Genomic DNA, 25,157 nt, shown 5'->3' with positions numbered 1-25,157 from the left:
TATACTCAAGAATATTTTCTATATTCTCTTCGTCTTTATTCTCAAGTTCTCAACTCAGCTCCTGAAAAAGATGATCCCTAGAAGCTCCAGACGAATGTGATCTTTAAAGCCAATTGTCTCCAACAAAGGAAAACTTTTCCTCCTCGTAAGACTAACAGAATTCACAGGGAAGACTTTGATTGGCCTGGATGGATCATGTGACCATTCATGAACCCAAACACACAAGACTGATGGAAGAAGAAAGTATGGAGCAAGACAAAGAGTGGCCAGAGGATGGATTCCATGTAAAAGCATGAATGAAGAGAAATCTGCAAAGGAAGAGCCGTCAGAGAACTAAGTAGAACCAGGATCAAATGTCACAGATACTAAGGAAAGAAAATTGTAACATTGAGTGGGAAGCTCCCTCAAATGCAACTAAAGCATATTTCATTAAAATAAAGAACTACAATGCATTCATTGGATTGGTTAAAGAGTTGACACTGATGACAATACTTTGGTGGGTTGACGGGGTGAGGGAGCTGGGTATTCGGCAATGGGCTGAGGAATGCATAGTAAGAGAGAAAGTAGAAACTACTGTAGATGATGTAAGAAATATGGCTGAAAGAAGTAAAGATAAGTTACAGAGAAAGATAATAAGATCAAGGTAAGTTATTTTAGGTTTTAAAGAGCTTGAGTTAGCAGGTGGGAGGGGAGTCTGGAGACAAAGAAAAAGGAGTTACCTTTTTTTTTAAAAGAAAGATTGATGTACATATAACTATTAGAAATATCAAATCAGGATGTATGGCAGCTAAAAATCTCTGAGGGGTATCTACATCCCCCTATTTTAGGTGTCCTTTACCTTCATGGTGACTGAAGAAATAGGAAGTCCTGCCAGCATTGATACATTCATTCTTTCTTTCATTTATCATTCAACAAATGTTTATGAAGCCACTACCCGGCCAGGCACCGGTCTAGGTGCCATTGACCCAGCAGTGAACAAAACTGACAGAACCCCCTCCTCCTATGGGTGTTAGTGCCTCTGGCATGTGAGTCCTGGATCTCCTGGGGATCTGACTTGACTCCCAACACTTTCTGAGCCCAAAGGCAGGTGCATCCGGGCACTGGATACATTTCTGGCAGCTGGGAGTTGGTTTCCCTGGATCACCCTAAACTTCACAGCTTGCAAGCTGCCTACCCTTTACCTGAGCAAAGAAAGAATACAATCATTTCTATCTCATCCCCTTATCATCTTTTTTTCCCTTCCTTATTGAACCTAGAGGGCATCAGGGAAAAACAAAATGTCCCCAACCCTAATCCCAAAATGAGATTAACTTCCCCATATGACTCACCTAAAAATCACTCTACACTTCTCCTGCATCCCTGAGAAAAGCAACCAGGAGTAACTATTTTTCTGGGCTACGGGTGGAGATCAAAAATAGACACTCAGCCTGACAGAAGCAGAGCAGGAAGGCCTGAGTATATGGGCTCAGGAGTAAGACCGCCTGGGTTCTACTTCTGGTTCCCACTTACCAGCTTTGACACCTTGAGCAAGTTACCCTGCCTGAAAAGATCTCACACTGGCAAATGGTAATAATAACAGCACCTATATCAAACACCGTAAATGAGATACAGTCATTTATTGAAGCAACCGCATGGGCTGAGAGTAGGTAAGGTACATTCTCACATGAAAGTTGGGGGCTGTGGCCTAAAGGAAAAGAGAACAACTTCTATGGCAGCACACATCCAATGTTCACTTCATGACCCTATGAAATAGTCTTTACCTAATAGTTTGCCCTCCTTTGGACCCACTCAACCTGAATGTGGAGAGGCAGGAAGGATAAGATTTCTCTGTCCACTTCAGAAATCAAGATTGGTACAATTCATTCTTAATTCTTCATTTTGAGGCCAATTGGCTTATGTCATATGTTTAAAGAAAACCTATCTCCTCTTAAAAACATAACTTGGTCTAACCATCCGGTCAAAATTTCGGTGAAAAATTGAGTTCCTGCAACATGTCAAGTAAAGTGTCTTACCATTTATGACAGGACAGCTGTGGCCTCTTTTTCCAAGAAGGAATTAAAGGATTTTATTACCCTAAATGAAAATGAAGAAAACATGATTATTTTCCTTTTAATCTTTTATCCCTCAGTGGGAATTTACATAAGATGGAGAGTAATCCATACCTTTCATGCCAACAGCGTGTCAGAAAATCTCCTCTTGTTGTCTCCATGACAGCAACCCTTAACATGAGCGGAGGCTGCGTTTGCCTTGTGGAGTAGATTTGACTTTTATCTGGTGAATGCAATCAATGTAGACAAGCACATTGGATGACTCAGACTTGAGATTATTCCTGGGTCTGCATTCCATGTGTGTTTTGGCTCGCTGTTGGTTCAATGTATCCAGTGAACTCAAGTCTGTTACTTTATGTTTTGGTGAAATGGTCTGAGAGGCCTCCTGGCATTTGGAAGGCTGGCTTTTACTCTGTACTGATAATGGAGTATTTTCCAGTTTTCTAAGGAGATGATGCCTGTAGACTCACTTTCTGGATCAGGGAGGTCTGGCCCTTCAAGCTGTTCTCTCGATAGTAGACCACTCTTCTCAGCTCATCTTTTTGTGATGTCCGAAGAAACACTGACTAGGTACTGATAATAGAGCTCAGCCATTGCAGGAGTGAGCTGTGATAAGGCTGAATGAGCACCCCCCAACGGGAAGGAGACCCGTGATCTGCCCTCAGGGGCAGTCACCAATGGAGTGGCCACGGCCAGTGCCCTCAAGTAGAGGTGAGGCTTTTCTTAAAGGGAATTTAAAACCTCTACTTGTTTGGAGGTGAAAGACTGTTTAGAGAATGAAAGACAAGCTGCAGAATAGGAGAAAGTATCTGCAAATTACCTATCTGACAAAGGCCTCTCAAAACTCAAAAAACAAACATACAATCCAATTAGAAAATGGCCAAAAGACATGAAAAGATATTTCACAAAAGAGGAGATATAGATGGCAAACAAACATAAGAAAAGTTGTTGAACATCATCAGGCACTAGGAAAATGCAAATCAAAAGCACAGCGCTGCACCCCTACACACCTATTAGAATAGCTAGAATGAAAAACAATGACAGTATCAAATGCTGATGAGGATACAGAGAAATGGAATCTCTCATATACTGTTGGTGGTGATGTAAAATGGTACAGCCACTGTGGGAAATAGTTTGGTAGGTTTTTCTGAAACTAAACACACACTTACCATATAACCCAGCAATCACACTCCTGGGCATTTATCCCAGAGAAATGAAAACTTCTGTTCATACAAAAACATGTACATAAATATTCATAGTAGCTTTATTCAAAATAGCAAAATACTGAAAACAACCCAAGTGTCCTTTAATAGATGAGCAGTAGAGCAAACTCCCATGTGTGCATATGATAGAATACTGCTCAACAGCAAAGACAAACTATTGGTACAGGCAACAGTCTGGATGGCCTTCAAGGGCAATCAAGCTAAAGGCCCAAGTCAGCGTGAAAGATGACATACCTTTTGAGGTATGATTCTACTTCTAGAACATTGTCAAAATGACAAAACCGTAGAAATGGAGAACAGATCAGTGATTGCCAGGGGAGACGGGAGGACGGGGAGGCGGGAATATGAGGGGCAGCATGCGGGAGTTCTGCTGTGGCAGAGCAGCTCTGCATCTTGGATGTGATGGTGGTTGTATGAATCTGTACATGGAATAAACTTACATAGACACAAACACACACAATGAACGCAGGCTTAAAGAAATGTGACAGCAAAATAAGGTCTGTAGTCTACTTAATGATCATGCATCAATGTCACTTTCCTGGTTTTGATATTGTCCTAGAGCTTTATAAGATGCAACCACTGGGGGTCGTGGGAAGTGGAGGGTATGTGTGACTCTGAGTAATTTTTACAACTTCCTATGAGTCTATAATTATTTAAAAATTAAAAGTTATAAAAAGCCCTTTATTCATCATGTTCTTTTATTTGCTTATTCCTTCATGGTGTAATTCTAGTGATAACCCCCCATGTCAAAAAAAAAAAAAAAACATACAGCAGATCCCCTTGTTTATTCCAAAGCATTGCTAAGAGCTCTCCTGGGCCTGCCTGTGATCCATCTGGATGCTTGTCTAACACTCTGCCTTTGACAGAAACATTGAGGGTGGATGTGATTGTCCCTTATGGGTAGGGCCGTAATAAGAGCATCTTCCAGTTTCTGAAGACTCGTTTGTCATCCATGACCTTATCCAAACTGGTGAAGGACTTTATCTTTTCAAACAGTGCCACTTCCAAAAATAATGAATCCATGTGTTTATGACCATTGTTTGAAACCACTCACACTTAATATTTGTAATTCTTTCAGTCTTTTGAAATGTTATGAGCACCCCTCTTAACTGCGTCTTTTGGAGTTAGGAAACAAGTTTACTTACAGGCATACTTTCTATGCCCATCATGAATTCACAGCATTAGCTTATTTCTTCAAAGATTTAGTCTTTCCATACTGAGTCATATCTTTTGAGCTCTTGCTCAAATACAGGTTCCTCTTAATAATTTAGTTTGCCTCTCCCAATGAGTCCTCTACATGTCCTTCCTTGAGCAGTAGAATGACTAAAATTATGCCCATTCCTGCAAGTGCTGACCACTTAGGTTTTGTACAAGATAGATGGAACCAAACTTGCAGGATCTTGGACCAATGAAAGGCTCTTTTACTTGCTAAGTTTTAGAGGTATAAATTTTTCTTCTACACTTTTTTTCTTGCCTTGTTCTTTTTTACCAATTGAAATCATTATAAAATGAACATCAAGGGCAACCTCTATCAAAGGAACTGAGCAGCTGTGCCCAAGGACATCAGACGGTGGGGAGAATGTTTCCCAGGTGCCCATAGCCGGCTGAGACAGTGAAAGTGGAAAGGTGAAAAAGGCAGGCATTTACTTCACGATGTCAACATATTTTAGCTGCCAGCTGTGAGCTGTCTCCGTTTCTTCTTTCACATGCTCCTCAAAGTGGGAAGCGCAGAGTGACCCCTGGGTTTGTTAACCCTCGGGACAGCTCTGAAAGAAACTACAACTTTCATTTTGTTTCTAATGCCCCTCTAAATAATGAGCAGGATTTTCTTGTTCTGACAGGAACAAGTGCATATACAGTGCATATATTTAGCAAACAAATCTACGGTGAATATCATATACTTTTTCTGACTGGTAACTGACATCATTTTATGATTTGTTTGGATCTGTCCCCTTTTAATGTTTTTGTACATCTTCCTATCATACACTCTTTTGCTAATTTGCCCAGTTGTTCATTCACTTGTTTGACATCACTTCTCTCATGCTCATTATGGGCAAGTCCCTGGATTATGCCCTGGGGACACACCACACACATACCCGTGGCAGTCCCTACACTCAAAAGGAAGCTGGCATTCCTTAAGAGGGACACATAGCCAGCCCCAGCCAATGAGGACATCACATACTCCTGGCAACGTGATTGGTTCCCAGATGGCACATGTCCAAACACAGTCCAATCAGAACCCACAAAGGCTCTCATGTGAAATTTCCATGACAACCAGAAGCTCTTCTGTATCTTCCTCTTTGCATCCTCAGCCTGTAGAAGAATGCCTGGTGCAGAGTGGACCCTCTACAAATATTTCTGAATTATCAAATTCCATGACTTTTGCTTGAACTGTTGAGAAACAGATTGCATTTTTCCTGCTGTCCCAGAAGCCTGACAGGACTCGGAGGATGGAGGCTGAGACTGAGCCAACAGTGTGGAAGCCATGCGGGAAGGAGACACATGATGACATTACGTGAGCCCTGGATCTCGCCATGCCTGAAACCAGGACTGCACTTGTTCTTCTCAGTTCCCTGAACCAGTAAGTTTCTCTTTTGCTTAGTCCGTGTTTGTTCGGGTTTACGTCACTGTTTATTGACCAAGTCCTAACTGAAAACAATGAAGAGTCATGTCCCACCCTTAAGCCAGAATATTTCAGCCCCTTGGGAGGAGAAATACGGAGCACAAGAGAAATATGGGGGTCTCGGTGGCCAGCCTCCCCACAGATGGGCTGTGATGAGGTCACGTGGGAAGGATTCAATGTGAGGCCAAAGGACAGGATTTGGGACTTGGGTTTTCTGTTGAATAGCTCTAGGGCCATGAATGTGTCAATTAACCTCTCTGGACTTCAGTTTCCTCCAGCATGAAATGAGTGACTTGGCCTCCGTGATCCAGTTCTAAAATGGTGTATGACTGCCTGTGTCACTATCACCGTGGGGCAGCCAGCTGCTGCTGTTAGAACTGCCAGGGGTGATGCCAGCTGGGGAGGAGGGGTGATGGCAGCAGGCAACAGGACAGCAGTGGCACGGGGATGATGCTCATGATGATGGTGGCATCATAAGGTTGCTCTGGTGATAACGGTGCCAGGATGGGGTGGCTGTAGTGGTGGTCACAGCACATTAAAACTGTGTCTCTTCTCTCCCCTAACCCTCACCACCACCATATCTGCTTTTTACAACTGCTTCAAAATATTAGAGCTGCAAGGAACCTCAAGGAAGCTCCTGGTCCTGCTTGGAAGCAGGCAAAGCGCTGTCTTCCCTTTAGAGATGAACTCCCAAATCTCAACATTTTCGAGTGATTTTCCCAAAGCCACCCACTGGTGAGGGCAGTGGGGTGCCAGGCACAAGGTTTTCACCAGCATATAACTCTGCCCACTTCATGCCCAGCTTCCACTCCTAGTCACCTACACTATGGACCCCACAGCAGTGGTTCTCATTCCTGGGCATGCACTGAAATAGAGAGTTCCATACCAAAGCCCCAGCCCCCTTCCTGACCACTTGAATCAGTATCTAGAGACAGGGTCTGTTATGAGCTGAATTGTGTCCCCTCCCCTCAAAATTCATATGTTGAAGCCCTAACGCCCCACCCAGTACCTCAGAATGTGACTGTATTTGGGGATAGGATCTTTAGAGGTGATTAAGTTAAAATGAGGTCTTTGGGATGGACCCTCATCCAATCTGATGTCCTTATAAGAAGAGGAAATTTGAGTTACAATTACAGAGGGAAGAGCCTGTGAAGACACAGAGAGAAGATAGCCATCTGCGAGCCAAGGAGAGAGGCCTCAGAAAGAACCACCCTGCTTGGGGTTTCCAAGACAATTTGACCTTGAACTTTGACACTCCAGAATGGTGAGAAAGTAGATTTCTGGTGTTTAAGCCACTCAGTCTGTGGTACTGCCTTATGGCAGTTCTAGTAAATTAGTACAGGGTCTGTGTCTTAGTATTTCTTAATTCTCTCCAGTTTATTCTATTGCTCAGTCCATGTCAAGAATGATTGCCCTGTAAGATAAACCTACATCCCTAGCCTCAATCAAGACACTGGCCACATTTTACCTGTCCAACCATACAGGGAAGATCTCACTTTCCTACAAAAGTTCCCGACTACAGTCAGGACCTTCACCGCACCATCTCTTTAAGAATGCCATACTGGTTCTTGACACCATTCATGCTCCTGCTGGCTGTTTTCCAGTCCCAAAGTCTTCACCTCTCCCTTCCCCAAACCATGTGCAATTCAAACCTTTATGAGCATTTAGCAGATAAGGTGTTATGATGCTTAACCAAGTTATATACTTTAAAAGAAGAGACTTTCAGGCACCTTTGCTCCTGAGCAAGGTGGGGAGAAGTGCAGGCAGGTATTTCAGCTCCCCACCACTTTTCTCTCAAGTCACACCAACAATAATCCTATCTGAACCACCGACGAAAAGCATGACATTGGTTTTCTGAGGGCTAGAGCAGGAATGTGCACTGCCAGAGTTAAGAAGGGGGCAAGGCTCTTTCTGTGGTCCTCTGTTTAGGGGAAGCACCACGAAGGGACTGGTGCACTCACCCTGGCAATCTTCGACCTGTGTTCTCAGTTCCTATGCACAATTTTCTTTTGTCTCAGATTGCCGTGCTAGTCTACTAATGCTAGTGAGAAGGTGTGTCCCTTACCAATTAAATGCATGAATTTCGCACTTAGAAGAACCTGGTTCAAATCTAGTTCCTCCACCTCCTGACTGTCCAAAAGAGAAACTTGAGCATATGCAGAAAAGTTTACTGAGTGTTCTTTCAGTGTAGTCCTGGACTTGATTTCCTACTGTCTAGGCAATTTACATCTCTGTAGGAGCAGAGGTTAACTTGTATGTATATTCTAGTCCAGTAAAAATGAAAATAATTTAACTCTAGTAAGAGAATTAGTTCCAAGGATTATGACGTTTAGCCCTGTTGGACATTAAACAGCTTTTTATGTAACTCAAATCATTGCTTTAACGATTTACCACCACTAGGGGCTGGACACAATGTAAATTTATCCTATTCTAGAAGCCAGAAGTCCAAAATCAGTTTCACTGGGTTAAAATCAAGTGTCAGCAGGGCTGGTTCCTTCTGGAGGCTCTAGAAGAGGGTCTGTTTCCTGGTCTCTTCCAACGTCAAGGGTGACCTGCATTCCTTCATTCTCAAAGCACATCCCTCCAACCTATGCTTCCACTCTTCTTTCTCTCTCTCTCTCTCACCCTAACACTCCTGCCTCCCTCTCATAAGGATGCTTGCGTTTACATTGGACCTACTCGGATAATCCAAAATCATCTCCCATCTCACAATCCTTAATGACACCTGCAAAGTCCTTTTTATGTGTAAGTTAGCAACATGGTCACAAATTCCAGAGGCAGGATGTGGACATCCTGGGGGAAATGCATTATTCAGCCTACTACACTTTCCTTCAATTTCTTTGTTAAATCGTCTGCATAGTCCTAAATTCTCTAAAGCTCTCTGTGTAAGTTTTAACATCTCACTGGTTCTTGTACTAATTAATCAGTGAAATAAAATCTTTGACATAGGATCATTTAACATTTGCCTGAGAGTCATGATTTGCATTTTTGCAAATATACTTAATGCAGCTCTGTGACTCTAACCAAGTTGCCAGACCTCTCCAAGCTTGAGTTTACATCTCTGCAAATGAGAATGAAATAATAACAAGAATAATGACACTTAACTCTGGGGATTGCTTGTTGCAGGGAACAAATGAGACAATGTGTGTAAAACAATTGGTCCTGGACCTGGCGCATTGTAAGCCCTCAGTAAATGAGGATGCCGATGCTGATCCCGATGAAAACGAGGCCACGTGCTCCTACATTCACCCAGTATCCCTGCTTCCCCTAAAATCAGAGTGCTCTGCTCCGTGCTGTTTTCCCAGACAGGTTTCTTTAGCTTCAGGTCCAGAGCCATCAAACATCAGGCACTTTTATTCACTTGGCAAAAAGGGCCCCCCCTCTAGGTGAAAAGGGCAGTGTAACCCCGCCAGAGCACCTGGCTTGACAAAGGGGTGCTGGCTGGTCTTGGGTCTCTGCTTGCCCTGCCCCCAACGGCTGGCCCCTCTGTGGCACGTACAGACTGCATGGGGAGGCCCTGACTGTGATTTTAAAACTAACCGCTGCTGGTGATTCTCATAGGAAACACCCCACATTATTATCTAGACAAAAGCAGAGTGACGTCTGAGCAATAACCTGAGCAGAAAGGCAGGCCTTGTCTTGGCATTGATTTCATGCCAAAACATGGCAAATTCATCTGACAATCACTGAGGAAACTTATTAGCATCAATAATAATATTCTAGGACACATACACACATACACAAAAAGAAAATCTAATTCTTCGCAGAACAATGGGCAGTCATCATGTAACAGCTGCCCTGGTCAGCCTTTCCTCCCAGGGCACGCACACTGATGGATGAAGCTCGCCATCAACACTGTGACCTACAGCCACAGAGGCACTGCCCACAGAACTGATTGAACTCAGGGTCATGTTGACAACTGCAAACATGTAAATGTGCTGTGTAAATATTTATGCTCACCCTATTTTTTAAAAAAAGAAGAAGAACAAGGCTTAAGATGAGCAAGCCTTCTACTCAAGTGTGGTCTGCATCAGAGCGTCTCTATGACCTGGCTGCTGCTTAGAAATGCAGGATCTCAGGCCCCACCCCAGCCCTGCCAAATCAGAAGCTGCATCTTAACAAGATCCCCACGCAATTCAAATGCAGAGCTTTGAGAAGCTCTGCTCTGTAAGAACGTCTGAGCGTGAGCAGTGCATGGTAACATCATTCTGAATAAGCTGTCTCTCTTTGTAAGGAAAAACCACACCATTGCTACAAACCAGCAGAAATATAAGAGAAAGGAGGTCGCCGGATTGTTCTTTCTACAAACATTCATTAGGGTCTGTTATGTGCCAGACACTATTCTAGATCAAGAGATGAAAAGAAAAAAAAAAGATGAAAAAGCCCTGCTTTGGAGGATCAAATAAATGAGTCTATACCACATCGGATGGCAGGAACTACTGTGAAGAAAAGTGAAAAAGGGATAGGGAGAGGGAAATTTTTGCAATTTTAAATAGTATGGTCAGGAGATACTTGTGCAAAAACCCAAAGAAAATGAAGAGACAAGCTTTGAGAATATTTACTGGAACAGCATGGCAGGTAAAGGGAACAGCAATGCAAAGCCCTGAGGAAGAGAAATTACAGCACGTGTATATGCTTATGAGTGATCCATTGATGATTGCTTGAGGGAAGAATTGCTAATGATGTTCTTGACAGGTGAAAGAGGGTGAAATACAGCACACGAGAGAGGCCAGCCCTAAAGAGGAGCATAGAGGCTTTGATCAAAAATGTGAGGGAAGGCAAAACATATAAAATCAGATGCGGATAAACTGGGAAATAAAGTGGTGGGAGTTCCTGGGCATTTCCTCTGATGTTTAAGATTTCTCCTTGAAAAAGGTATCAAGTTTATCACTTGAGAAAGAAGAGGGATGGTATTAGAAGCATGAGGAGTGAGGATAAGGTTCACAATAGCTGTCTGGAAGAGAGAACAGAAGAAGGAAATGTGTGCTGGGTAAGCAGCCCTGAGTCCCCATGCGACACATCAGCATCCTTTTGTTCTTCTCCAGATAGGTTCAGTTTCAAGTCTGGAGACAAGGAGAGAGCAGAGAGATGGATTTAACAAGGGTTGAGCTTTAGCCAGGCACCTACAAAGAAGGGAAAAAGGGACACATTTGTTGAAGCTGTATGCAAGGGAGTGACTATAATAAAGGATCTTAGAATTTAAGTTAGATAAAAAGGACATGATGATTCAAAAAAATAAAGGACTGGGAAAAATCAACAGGGTCACTGGATGGCAGGTCTCAGAAAGTCAGGCAGGCACTGGAGTCAGGAACTAAAAGAACTACACTGGACAGTTAGAAGGTGGCAGAGAATGGGTTCTTGAAACTGCAATTCAAAGGGGACACAATCAGTGGTTATTCCATGGTCCAGGCTGTGCTGTCCAACGTAGTACTGGCATATCTCAAGGATGTTGTGGGTTCAGTTCTAAACCACAGCAATACAGTGACTATCTCAGGAATGCAAGTCAAATGAAATGTTTGGTTTCCCAGTGCATAAAAAGTTATGTTTATGCTATACTGTAGTCTGTTGAGTGTGCAATAGCATTATGTCTAGAAAAATAAGTACGTATCCTCATTTTAAAATAATTTGTTAAAATGTTAACCATCGTCTGAGTTTTCAGTGAGTCATGATCACTGATCACAGATCACCATAACAAATATAATAATAATAAAAGTTTGAAATATTGCATGAATTACCAAATGTGACAGAGACATGAAGTAAGCAAATTCTAAGTCTTCCCGGAACAGTGGGAAAATGGTGCCAATAGACTTGCATGTTGCCACAAACCTTCAGTTTACAAAAAAACACAATAAAACAAAATGGAATTTTTAAAAATGCCTGAAACTACTAACTACATGGGGCTATTTAGGTTTTAATTAATTAGTGGCCATTCTATTGGACAGCATCATAAAGAGTATTTCCATCAAAACAGAGAGTTCTAGCGGACAGCACCCTTCTAGGGAATGACTGTGGGAGTTTGTGGCCCAGGTAAGCTGGCAGAGAAGGTTGCTGGAGGGCACTGGGTCACACAGTACTGGAATCGCCAAGAACTGGGGCAGTAGTTTTGGAGAGAGACAGTGAGCTGGGAGCCAAAATCTTCAAGGTGTTGGGGAGGGTGTGCTCAAAACTCCAGCAGCTACTAGGAGGACTTAAAGGTTTGTGTTTTTAATGAGGAGATGGTAAAATTATATAGAAGAGCCACAACCAGTTTTTGGTATAAAATAGGAGAAGTGAGTAACAAACCTGGAAATGAAGGCTCAGGCCAGATCGGGCTAAAGGATTTAGAGTTTTCCAGGTAAGCAATAGGCAGAATTTATTTACCCTTGATTCAAAGCATTCACATGTTCTAAAATGCAAAAGCTATCATAGAGTATTAAGCAAAAATTTTCCTCTGTTTCCCAGCCATCCAGTTGCCATCTCTGGAGCCAACAAATATTACTTACAACTTTCTTGTGTATTATTCCAGAAATTACATATATATATTTTTTTTTTTAACACAAATGGTAGCATAGTATAAAAATTGTTCTGGTAACTTTCTATCTTTCCCTCAACATTGTATGATGTCCCTGGATAGCCAAAGAGAGCTGCTTTATTCATTTCAAAAGGGTAGATAGCATTTAACTGTATACACCAGTGGTTCTCAACATGGTTGTTCAGTAGAGTGGCCTGGGGAGATTTTGAAAGATGTCCAGGAGTTCCAGTTAGCTATTTATCTCTAATAAGCCACCTCAAAACTTAGAAGCATGAAACAATAACCGTTTTACTATGCTCACAAATTTGGGGCAGGGCACAGAATTGCGTCCGCTCCACAGTGACTGAGGGCCTCACTGGGTGGCTTGGGTGGCTCGGGTGGCTCAGTTGGAGCCACGTATCTAGGGCCTTTCTTCCAGCATCAGCTGGGCCCCTTGGTTATCATGTCTGCAGATACTAGAATGTCCAAGAAGGCTTCCTCATTCACATGGGTGGGGCCTGGGCTGGGCTGGCTGCCCCCGCTGGGACCAAACGGACCTCTTCCTCTCCCTCTCTCCCTTTCTCCCCCACCTCTATGCAGCTCGCTTGGAGGTTTCAGACAGACTTCTTAGATAGCAGCTGGCTCATCCCAGAGTCAAAGTGCCAGGAGGCCAGTGCAGAAGCTACAAAGCTTCTTATGACTTGGCCTGGGAGGTCTCAGACCATCTATTTGATCCTATTTTATTGGTCAAGCAGGTCCCTAAACAAGGGCTATTCCTATTTAAGAGAAGGGGAATTTTACTCTACCTCTCAATAGGAGGAGTGGCAGAGAATTTGTATTCATTGTAGTGTACCACACCCAGGTAACCTGAATGTGCAACCAGGCTTAAAAACCACAATGTAAATGTACCAGACCTCATCAGCAAGCCCCCATTGATGGGTATGCAAGTCGTTTCAGATCTGTTGCTATTGTAGGTAGTGCATCAGTCAGTATGTACAAAAGTCATCATTCCACACATGGCTAAGTATGGCTGGAAGATAAATTGCTGAAAGTAAAATTGGTGGATTAAACATCAGGCACTGAAAGTTTTTGAGTGGTAGAGTGACACAATCAAGGCTAAATTTTAGGAAGCCCAATCTGTCTGCACTGCCCAGGATGGAGCAGAGGGAAAGTGGGGCTGTGGGCAGAGAGACCAGGCTGAAGGTGGTCAGACTGTCCTGGGGAGGGATCATAGGCAGAAGTGTATTAGAAAGGGACAGGTGGACGGAGCACCAAAATGCTGTGATTCCTGTTGGCACGTGACCGAAGACAGAGGCTAATGCGCTAATGGCCTTGGGGGTACTGCTGACATGCGCTGCAGTGGACATGGCCAGTTTCTTAGGAAAGGAGAGACTTGAGATGATACAAAAGGGATGAGAATTTTAGTAGTTGGTGAGGAAAGGGGAAGACAACCTTGGGCCAGCACTTTGTGTGTTAGAAGACATGGAGAGAGCTGCTTCTTGAGACGGGTAAGCCAACGGAAGCACTTAGGGCTTAGGCAGTGCCTGTCACACAGCAAATACTCAAAGCTATGATGCATTATTGTAAGATTTGTCTATCAGAATCCTAATAAATTAGAATATGACTTTGGATGACAACTGTCATTGCTCTACTTCTAAACAGATCCGTGTGGAGTGGGAAAAGCTTTGACAAGGTCCTTCAACCTTAGGCCCCATCTGAAACAGATGGTGGTTTCCTCACTCTGTCCTGCAACCCCTGGGGACTTCCCTCCCAGTGGGGGGAACTGACACTGGCTGGACAGCAGCATCCCTAGAATCCCATTCCTGACCCATGACCAAGACTCCTGGCTTGGTACTTATCTCCTTGCCACCCTGTAAAACCTGAGCCCAGGAGCTGACTTTCTTCAGGGTGCATCAACAAAGGAGAGATCCCAGAGCAATTACGAAAAGGGCATGACTGTAATCAGTCCTGGAAAGACCTGATCTAAAGACTTGTTCCAATTCCGGGTGGCACATGGTAATGAAAAAAAGATGAAGTCATATCTGGATAGCACCTTATGATAGAGCTAATCATACTTCCATCTGGGTCTCAGTTTCAAAAAGCTGCATCCTCCAGGAAGTCCTCCCTAACTACAATGAGATTATTCAAGTGCCTGGATATGTGCTTTCTTATACCTTGAATCTCCCTTTGTCATGAGAATTATCACACTATTGTTATTGTGTATATGTCATATATATATATGTATATATATACACACACACACATATCCTCTTATAAACTCTTGTTTGTATGTGTCTGCAGTGGAGAAACCCTAAAGTGACCCCTAAGAATTCCTGCCTCTTTTTGTCCTGCCTTGGTATTATCCCCTCCTCTTGATTATAGGAAGGACCGTGACTTGCTTCAAATGAATAGAATATAGCAAGGTAATGGGAATGTCACCCTTGTGGTTACATTAGGTTACATAAGACTCAATCACAGCTGACTGGACCCCCTGCTGGCTTGATGAAGTAACTGGCTCTGTTGGAGGAGCCCGTGTGGCCAGGAACTGCAGGAGGCCTCTATTTGTCATGGGTTACCTCTAGGACCTGCGGATAGAATCCGCCTGACCACCAACCAGAACCAGGGCCCACAGTCACACCGTGGTAAAAAAGTGAATTCTTCCAACACGGTACATGAGCTTGGAAGCAGATTTTCCTCCAGACTTCCAGATGAGAACACAGCTCAGTGGACGTCTTGACTGCAACTTTCTAAGACCCTGAGCAGAGCAGCCAGCTAAGCCTGACCCACAGCAAGTGTGAAATTAAAATGTGTGTTGTTCTCAGCCTCTAAATCCGTGGTGATTTGTTACACAGCAATAGAAACAAATATATCCCCACCCTAGACTATAAGCTCTGTGCAGGCAGAAACCACATCCACACTGTATCCCCAGCACCGCACACTCTGCTCAACAAATATTTGTTGAATAAATGTGCATCAGTCCTACAATATTTTACATTCATTCCATAAGCAGGATTATTTTCACCCAAGTTTTTCTACAACTGAAAGAAGATAAGTGACGCATCCAAGATTCACATAGGAAGAGAAAAGACTTGAACTTGCATCACCTAGGACCAAAGCCCAAGCTCACTTACTAACATCACAGCCATGAGAACAGTGCAGGCTCTCCACCTTGGCAGAGCCAGTGGGCACCTACACAAATTATTGTTCCTAGCCCATACGCATGGCAGACATCACTAATCAATCCCAATATGCTTTCAGGCTTTCGCTGCAAACCTCAACTCAGCATTTCAGCAGCCACAGGCAATTAAGGGGAGCTGGCCCTGGAGAAGAAACCTATTTATCAACTGAGTTCTAAGATCCTCATTGGCATCTCCATGCAACTGAAATTGAGATCCCTTCCTAGGAATGTATGGGAAAGAATATGAAAGAAATGAAAGTCTGAGCATGGGGAAAAGTGGTACCCAAGAAAGAAAAGCCAAGAAAAGAGACTGGGAGTGGGGCTGGGAAAAGACAATGTTCCTAGAACCTTCCCTGCAGAGGAAAGCCTCCCAACATGTCCAGGCAGGAAATTCCGCTACTGATGCAAGCTACAGCTGGATTCTGTTATGGCTGAATTCCCCAAGTCAGCTGATGGATTCTTCCCTGTACAGAAATCAGACTCAGCAATTAGAATCCTTTTTTTATTAGTAGAACCATTGCCATGCCATCCCAGATGATAAGTGTACCAGGGGTGCTATGAATTGAACATTTGCCATGGCTGATATTTTTATTGTTTTGACAATTAAGGTGTTATGTTTGCCTGAGGGGTTGCAGTTTTGATATTTTCAACATTAATCTCCAGAAAGGCAAGCTAACTGTTCAAACAAGGAGTACCTGTGCTGCCTTAAGCATGATAGAGTCTTAAAGTAAGAAAACAGAAAAGTGAGGAAGGCCTTCAATGGATTAGTTGTTTGCTTTCGGGTTTCTGTGTTTGTTAATAAATTGATTAAACCCACTCTGCTCTAGGCATTAAATAGACCAGGGTCACCAAGTATCTGGTGCGGACGATACCGCCTCTCACACTCATGGCAGGCATTGCCAATTAATCACATCATTCTTTCCCCCCCGAGTCACAGCTTGATCTTGGAAACATTTCCAACACGGAGGTCAAGGCAGCCAATAGCCATCTGTCATTTCGGATCTCAAGGCAAAGCTACGTCCCATCCAAGATCATGGGAAGAGCCCCAACTCATGAGTTGCCAAGCAAAAAGCAGTAAAGTGAAGCTGTTACAATTAAGAACACAGGCACTGGACCCAGAGGGCCTGGATTTGAAGCCCACCTCCTGCTACCCACTAGCCATTCCATGCCTCAGTTTTGCCATAAGATGGGGATAATAATAGCAGCTACTCCTGGAGCTACAACGGTGATCAGATGAATTCAGATGTGTCTAGATGGAGGAAGACTACGTGGCAAGCATAAGCACTGGCTACTCTTTCTTATATTTTGATTCCCATTGTTCTATGTGCAAAATCTAGCTCTCCTACTAGACTGTGAACTGCTCAAAGGTAGACACCATGCTCTTCCTTCTTTGCATCCCCAGCACTTAACACACAATAGGAGCTGAGTCGGTATTTGTTGAACTGCCCAATCAAACTCTTCCAGCCAGACTGGCAGACTCACTATTCCTCCCCCAGTGGCTTGCACATTTCTCCTCCTGTCTCTCACACCCCTCTTCCTGTATCTCTTTAAGGCTCAGCCTCATCTCTGACCTTCCACTCTCGCCACCAAACCCCGGTCCACTGATATTCACCTGATTCCTACTCATCCTTTAAAGCCTTCCCAGCTGGAGTTAACCAAATATTTCCAGCACTCTGCCTTCTGGGCACGTGGTAGAACTTCACTGTCTGCCCTGCCGCCTGTGGTGAGTAGGACCATATTAAAAATCTGGCCCGTGTGCGGAGAATTTGATTGCTGGTGTGAAACGTGTTCTCAGATCTCTTTCCTCCTGCCGCAACCACCAGCCATGTTCCAGTCTGTGGCTACTCCATCTGTCTGGTTTGGAGTGAAAATTAGGTGAAGCAGTACCACGAGCTCACCTAGGATGGACCAACAGCATGAATGGGAAAGAAATCATTTTTTTTTTAAGCCACCAAAATTTATTGGTGCTGTTCCTGCACCATCACCTGATTAATCCTGACAAATACATTGCCTGAAGTTCAGCATCCTTCTGTAAGCCTGCTCCGCCTGCCCTGGCCCACAGTAATTTCTTCAAAAGGGCAGGGAAAAGAATCACATTCATTTTTATCCCCAAACCTAACATCGTGCCTTGCACATAGTAAGTGCTCATAAATGGACTGTTGAATGAATGAGCAGCTGTAAATCTCTGAGCCTCTAGCTTTTCAATCTGTAAAACAAGATAATACATTTCTTGCTCTTCATACTTAGCTGGGCTTTTGTGAGGCTATTATGGAATTATGGGTAAGGAAAAAGTGATTTTTAAACTACAAAACAATGAACACATCTCAAGTAGTATTATTAGATGATCAACTACTGAGAAAAATTCTCAGAATTCATTCATTCATCTTATACCTGGTACTATTCGAGTTTGATAATGAACTGCCCCCCCCACACGAAATTCTTGAATTCAGCTACTTTAAATTCAGGAATAATAACAGTGGTCCACATCCACAGAATAGCCGACACATGTCAGGCACCAGGCTGGGTGCTTTTCACACCACTGTCACTTATCATGTCCAAAGAGTCATAGGAGATGGGTGTCAAATACCCATCTTATAGATGGTAAAACACAGGTCCAAAAGAGTTAAGTAATTTGCCCAAGGTCAAATGGCTAGAAAATGGCACCGTCAGGAGCTTGGCCAATAACCCCAAGTATTTAGCCTACTTGGGAAACATCAACCCAAGTATTTGGAGTCCTTGCAATCGAAGCCACAAGCCACAGCACCCTTCTACGCCCCAAGGAAGGTCTGAACTAAACACTCTCTGAACTGGGCAGGGCAGGGCACTGTAAGCTCCAGAGTCCTTGTATGGGCCTCAGCCCCACTGCAGGGACAGCAGAGACTCTGTGTAAAGCAGACTTGCCCAGACACTCATTTTCTGAGACATAGGCTGAGCTGCTGACAAGTGTTTACACATCCACATAGGTGAGTCCACTCCCAATTTAACAAACTTGATACAAGGCCAGAGCCACACACACACACACACACAAAGTAAGCATTTACTTCTCACTTTAGAAAAGTTTATACCATGAAAAACGTTTAAAACAGTATCAGCTTCATGAGTGTTTGATCATCATACTGGGCCTCAGGCCCAGAAGGCCCTGAACTGGGGTTTAATGCTCTACAGTCGCCATCTTGAAATTCTCGAATTTTACTGTTGAGTTCGTGTTTTGTAAGTGACATCGATGGGACAATGGAGCATCCTCTGGAGACCTAGACCTTAGCTCTTGCAGTCGCAACTCCTGCTACCTCCCTGCTTCCCCAGGGAGGCCTCGGCTGCCTGCATCCCACCGTGTCTCCACCTGAGCATAGACATGGAGGTCGGCTACGGGTGGCATGGGGACAGAGTGCTAGAATTCAAGTCCCCTTTCCCACATTTGCCAACTGTATGATCTTGGGCATATTATTTAATCTCTCTAAGCCTCAGTTTCCTCATCTGTAAAATGAAGATAAACACAATCCCCGAATCAGGGGGTTGTTGTAAGAATTAAATCTGAAAACCCCTGTGAGCGGCTGGCATGGTGCCTGGCACCCAGCAGCAGCTATTACATTGGCATTACAATCTCACAACGAGCTGTGAGACAAGTTTTGTGATCCCAGGTCACAGATTGGAAACCAAGGCCCAGGAAGATTAGGTTCTGTACCCAGGAGGCTCCTAGGAGAAGAGCCTGCATGCCAACCAACAGCTGCCAGATTCCAAAACCCATATGGTTGGCCACCAAGCCACACTGACACCTGCACGGAATGGGGCTCTTTGGAGGGCCTGAGGTGCCACCCCAGGCCTGCTTCAGGGACCTTTAAACCACAGCCCTCTGGAATTGGGATCTGACAGGACCCTGTAGCTCTCAAAATTCTGGTGCTGGTCAAGGTACCCTACCAGGTAGCAGTCGTGACCACCATTATGTGGCAGCTCCAAAGACCACTCATGTCTGTTTAACTTCCCCTCCACAGAGTCGCATACATGCCATGTCTGGACAGGTACCTATAAGCATCTCTGATGAAAATCTATATAGCTGATAAGCTCCACTGTACCTACCTAATATTTGATGCTGACAGGGAGCAGTAGGAAGCAAGCAACAAGGTAAGCAGTACAAGCTCAGTGGAACTGAAGGTGAACGAGAGAGAGTGAAAAAGGCAGACCAGGTACTAAGGCTTGAAACCAAGGCTTTTATGCCTTTGAAACTGAATCCAGGAAAACTGCTGCCACCTGTGTAGACAGTTGGCGGGCCTCTTCCCCAGACTGTTGCATTGTTTGGGCCTCCAGTTCCCAGTCTCACAGGCTGGGAGCACAGCACTGAAGTGTCTGGGCAGCAGGCCATGTGGGGCGAGTCAGCCCTGGAAGCTGGCACAACCCTGGCCTTGCGTGGAGCCCGGGCCCGTCCCTGACACACGGCGGGGATTGGAGGCAGCAGTGGGTGTTTGCTGACAAGCAGCTTCATGGGAATGCTTGCCTCGGCATTTCTCAGTGCTGAATCAGGGACAAAAGCTGGGCAGAGTGCCGGTGGAGTTCAACTGAGAGACAGAGAGGAGGGGCAGAGGGAGGGACAGGGGGGGGGGAGGGAAATCAGAGGCTGAGGCGAGAGAGCAACCACCACACCAAGCGGCAATACCAGCACAAAATCATCATCACCTGAAGGACCACTGGGTCATTCCACCTGCTCCTGTTTGTCCTCACCCCAGCCCTGTGAGGAGCAGAAACACCGGGGAACTGTTATTCTCTACACATGAAGAAACTAGGGTTAAGAATGATCCAGAGCTACACAGCTAACTAGTGGCTAAAATGAATTCCATCTCAAGCCTCACAAAGCCTGGTGATGTTCCACATCCAACCCATCACCTGCTCCACCTCTGGTAAATGTTCTCACCTTGCTCTCGGCTCCTCCAGAGGTTAGAAAAAGCCAGACAGACAGGCAGTGGAGCCCATACTGAGAGGGGCATCACGTCTCAGCCAGACTGGGAGGGGGGGAGAGCCAGGAACACAGGGGACTGACGGGTCCTGTTCAGCCCTGTGGGGCAATCCCACACCCACCTATGGAGATGGAGAGAAAAAGGTCCAGCTCTCCCCCCACCTCCCCTTTCATCCCTCATGTGTCACCCAGAACAGTGCTGTCCAATGAAAACAGAGCCCGAGCTACACATTGTCATTACAACTTTCTAGGAATATTTTTAAAAGCAAAAAGAAAGAAGTGAAATTAATTTTAATAACACGTTTTATTTAACCCTATCTATCCAAATAGTATTGTTTTAATATGTAACCAACATAAAAATTATTGAGATATTGAAAAAAAATGTGGGTTCTTTTGTACTAAGTCCAGCACATACTTTACACTTCCTCCACACCTCACGTTGGACCAGCCTGGGCACGTGTGGCCAGTGGCTACTGAGCTGGACAGGGCAGGTCTACAAGATACCAAGGTATCCAAATGAATACAGTCTCACTCTATATGATTTTTGCAAAGGTGTTTTTTTAATTATCAAGCAGGAAAACTGATTTTTTTATGCACAGTTCTATGAATTTTAATCTACGAAACCACCGCCATAAACAGGGCTCAGAGCAGTTCCATCAGCCACAAAGAACTCCTTGGTGCTTTCTGTTTACTGCCATACCCTCCCCCATCCCCTGACCCTCCTAAAATGGCATCATCCAGTGTGGAAGCTTTTGAGGCTGGCTTCTTTCACTCAGCATAATACCTTTGAGATTCATCCAGTTTACTGTGTGCATCGATTGTTCATTCCTTGCTATGATTGACTTTTATTATATTGCATGGATATACCACAGTCTGTATATCTGTTCAACTGATGGACATATTTGACTGGTTTCCAGTTTGGGATGATTATGATCACAGCTGCTCTATGTACATGTACAGGTTTTTGCAAGCATAAGTTTTCCTCTCACTTCTCAGGAGGGGGACTGTTGGACCATATGGTGTGTGTTTATAAGAAACTGTCTAACAGGGTAGTTAGACATTTTTTAGTCCCATCAGCAATGTGGGTGGATGAGTTCCAGTTGCTCTGCATCCTTGTTCGCACTTGGCACTGCCAACATTTTTATTTTAGCCATTCTGATAGGTGTGTAGTTAGTTGTATTTCTTTATGGCTTTAATTTATTTCTCCCTACTGACTCATGATGCTGAACACCATTTAATGTGCCTCATTGTCCTCCACGTGTCCTCTTTGGCAATATGTCTATTTAAGTCTTTTGCCCATTTTTAAGTTGTTATATGCTTTTAAAGTTTTATATATTCTAGATACAAGCCCTTTGTTGGATATGTGATTTGCAAAATACTTTCTCCCAGTCTCTACATTGTCTTTTTTATTCTCTTAACACTTCAACGATGTCCAGATTTATCAACTTTTCTTTTATAGATTATGCTTTTGTTATCATTAAGAAGAACTCTTTGCCTAACTCCAGGTAATGAAGATTTTTCTCATATTAAGTTTGTGAGCAATAAGTCACATGTTCAATAGCCTAGGCTATTTAAAAACTTAATATCTAATAAATTCAGTGTGGATTTTAGTTGTGAAAATCCACATTTGTCAGGTGGATTCATTCATTCACTCCACAGATATTTAATAAGTGGAAGATCATCACTAGTAAACAAAGATGATTAAAATTTGATCCACAGTAGTAGCTGCCATTAACTGAGGGTCTAGAGCCAGCGGCCATATATATATGATCTATGCCCTCCAATCTGGCATTCCTCATTTTACAAGAGAGAAGCCTGACGCTCAGAACAGTTAAGTAAACTTCCAGTCACACAGGCACAAAGTACTGAAATTAACCACAAAGCCCTCAGGTATAGGAGGGCTCTTTGATTTTAGCAACAAACAACTTCACTTACCTAAGGGGTACCAAATAAAGTGGTCTGCAGGTACTTCACAGAACCAACCCAATGGCTGAATGACCAAATCTTGGAAGGGAGAAAAAAAAAATCGAGGCAGTTCAAAAATCTAGATACCAGGAAAAAATATGGATGTTAACTTCCAGGCATCCCCATTGAAGGAAGTGAGTTCAACTAGTTTCAGTCCCAGTGTGTGTCCTCTCTCCATCCAAGTTCCCTGGGACAATCGTCTCATGGCCTGCTGAGCCGGGCGACCATCTTCCGACCAAGGAATGATGGAATCCCTTGATGGGTGGTCCCACCCAGACTAGGTGCGATCACGGGCAATGTCTCCTTTCCTTGCTGGAAGGATGACTGAGGCTCTGTTTATGGAGGCAAAGGGAAGAACAGATCCTGAGGAGACAAAGACCACAGAGACCCACCCCTGCAGTGGCTTCCAGCATTTTATACCTTAATTCATGTTAAGAAATATATTTTGCCAACATGTGAATATATTCACATACAACTGAAATGAAATTTTCACCTAACAGTATGTACCCTCACGATGTGTGGTACACTCTGATGTGTCATATCCATTTCCTTTCATTTTTAAAAAATGGATGCTGTGACACCCTCATGGTTCACAACCTGCAGATTGGAAAACACTGCCCTTGTCACGATTGCCTTCCTCTCCCTACCCACAAAGGCTCCAGAAGGAGGGATGTGTGTAAAACAATGAAGACATGGAGTGGTGAGCTCTGCAACGTACTCAGAGAATACTGACTGATCTGCCCCTCAGGAAGGATGTGTGACCAGAGACGTAAAACTCCTATGAATAAGAAAAGCTGATGAAAGATAGATGTTTGCCTTCAGAAGCAGACCCTGAGACAAGGATTGGGGTCCAAGTAGCTTACTTGTGAGGTGATCCCAGGAAGGCTATGGAGGGAGTGGCGGAGGGAGACAGGGAAGGGAGGAAAGTCAGCAAAGAGCTCATGGTGAGGGTGCTGTCACTGTGGGAATCTGGGGCCCAGTCTCCCAGGAGACACCCTGAGAAATTGCAGAGCATGCCTCAGGACCATCCCCCCAAGGGGCAGGGAAGCTGGGGTGTTCACCCACCATCTTCTGTCCCTCTGTGAGGTGGCACCAATGCCATTAATTTCCCAGTATTTGCAGGCTGCCACCCAGTGAAGGCCAGGCTCTCGTGGTTGGAGAAGGCCCTCAGGCTGAGAGCGGCAGCAGCTCTGGGCTGTGCGGGAGTATCTGCTGATGACCACCAGCCACCTAGCCACCCCGAGCACATGCTTGGAAGGTCTCTTGCGAGATGTAACCAAGAAGGAAAGGAGTAACCCCGGAGGCCATTTTCATTCACGAACACCTGTCTCTCTTCCCAGACCACACCTCACAGGTGCAGCCTGCTGTCCACAGCACCTCGGAATCACCAATCCCCTGATTTCTAAATTCACCCAGGTGGCCCCAGCCTGGCTGCCTGGTTTCCTGCCTCAGCATTGCTGAGGAAGGACAGGAAATCTGCCCAGCCAGCTCACCAGTCTTACCTGACCCTTCTGATGCTCAGCCAGCATCCCAGAGAATGTCTCATACTCAGCCGGTGATCTCTGCCACAGCATTTCAGAAAATCTTTATCCACCCTCTCCCCCCACCTTAGAGCCAGAAGAGAATATGGCCCTATTCCTGTCAAGGCACCAACAAAAACAAATATCCAGGACACAGGGGAGGAATCCAGCACACAAAACCTGAGTCATCCCCTATTTGTCAGATTAGAACACGGAAGACAGATTGACTTTAGGAGTCAGGTCCAGTGGGATCGGAATAGGAGAAACACTGAGCACAGTAACAGCAGTGCCTCAGGGCTGGGGGGTCTCACACAGTCACCCGAGGAGCTTTTAGAGTACCGATTCCCAGTGAGGGGTGGGGTGGCCCCCTGGCATCTGCACATAATTTAAATTCCCCAGATTCTAATGGGCAGGTAAGATAAGATGGGACAGGAAAGAAGCAATAACGTTTCTTGGGGAGGGTTTTTGGAGGTAAACTTTATGTGTCATCTGATTCTCTCAATAATGCTATATATTACAAATTGCACCCATCACAAAGGTAAGAAAACTAAGGCTGAGGAAAATCAAGTAACTCACCCAAGTAAGTCCCCATTGTTATAAGCCAAAGGACCCACATTGCTATCCAAGACTGAGTACAAAGGCGGTGTATGCTGTCCACCGAAGGAAACATTAACAAGATTAATGAGGAGAAAGGGGCCAGAAAAAAAAATCAAAAGCAAAGTCACTGGATAAATCAAGACCGGCCCAGGTCTGGCATGGAGGGAAGGGCCTGGGGGCAGGAACAGCCAGGGACAGCCGAGGCTTTTGCACGAGAGAAATGAAGCAAAGCCACAGAAGGGGATGGAGTAGCAGCTTACCCTGCCCCGTCACAGCATTCCCTGAGGTTGGCTCTGCTCTCACCCAAAGTCAGCTCACTGGACCGGCTTCCCATCAGACCTGAACTGTGACTTGGAACGTCAGAGCCTGCCAGCTAGTGTTTGGGAGCCTGGAAGCGTGCTTCATCTCCTCCCTCTTCTCCTGGCCTCCAGGCTGACTATCTTCAGCTGTGAGAATAAACCACCGTCACAACAACCAGCCTTTCCTCATTTCTGCCGCTGATTTCCCTAGCCTCTGACTGCTTGGCTCTGAGCTCTGCGGCCCATCTGGTTGAAGGGATGTCCTGCTG

At 44.6% G+C, this 25,157-nt stretch overlaps 1 long non-coding RNA gene across 10 annotated transcripts in view; it reads right to left on the bottom strand.

The window, feature by feature from the left end:
- Positions 1-24,950, bottom strand: part of LOC118932232 (uncharacterized) — a 28,724-nt gene extending 3,774 nt beyond the window's left edge. For 2 of the 10 annotated variants that reach the window (XR_008996186.1, XR_008996192.1), the window contains exons 1-4: positions 23,975-24,632; positions 22,443-23,250; positions 17,175-17,416; positions 2,013-8,955 (exon numbers count right to left, since the gene is read on the bottom strand). This is a non-coding gene — a long non-coding RNA (uncharacterized LOC118932232). Of the gene's footprint in view, positions 1-2,012; positions 8,956-17,174; positions 17,417-22,442; positions 23,251-23,974; positions 24,633-24,849 lie in introns of those variants that run through there. The other 8 variants (XR_008996187.1, XR_008996190.1, XR_008996188.1 and 5 more) reach the window with 8 other exon arrangements.
- Positions 24,951-25,157: the final 207 nt, after the last annotated feature.

Source organism: Manis pentadactyla, chromosome 3 (assembly GCF_030020395.1).
Source record: "Manis pentadactyla isolate mManPen7 chromosome 3, mManPen7.hap1, whole genome shotgun sequence".
Taxonomy (NCBI): domain Eukaryota; kingdom Metazoa; phylum Chordata; class Mammalia; order Pholidota; family Manidae; genus Manis; species Manis pentadactyla.
This window is presented reverse-complemented; position numbering and strand designations above follow the sequence as displayed.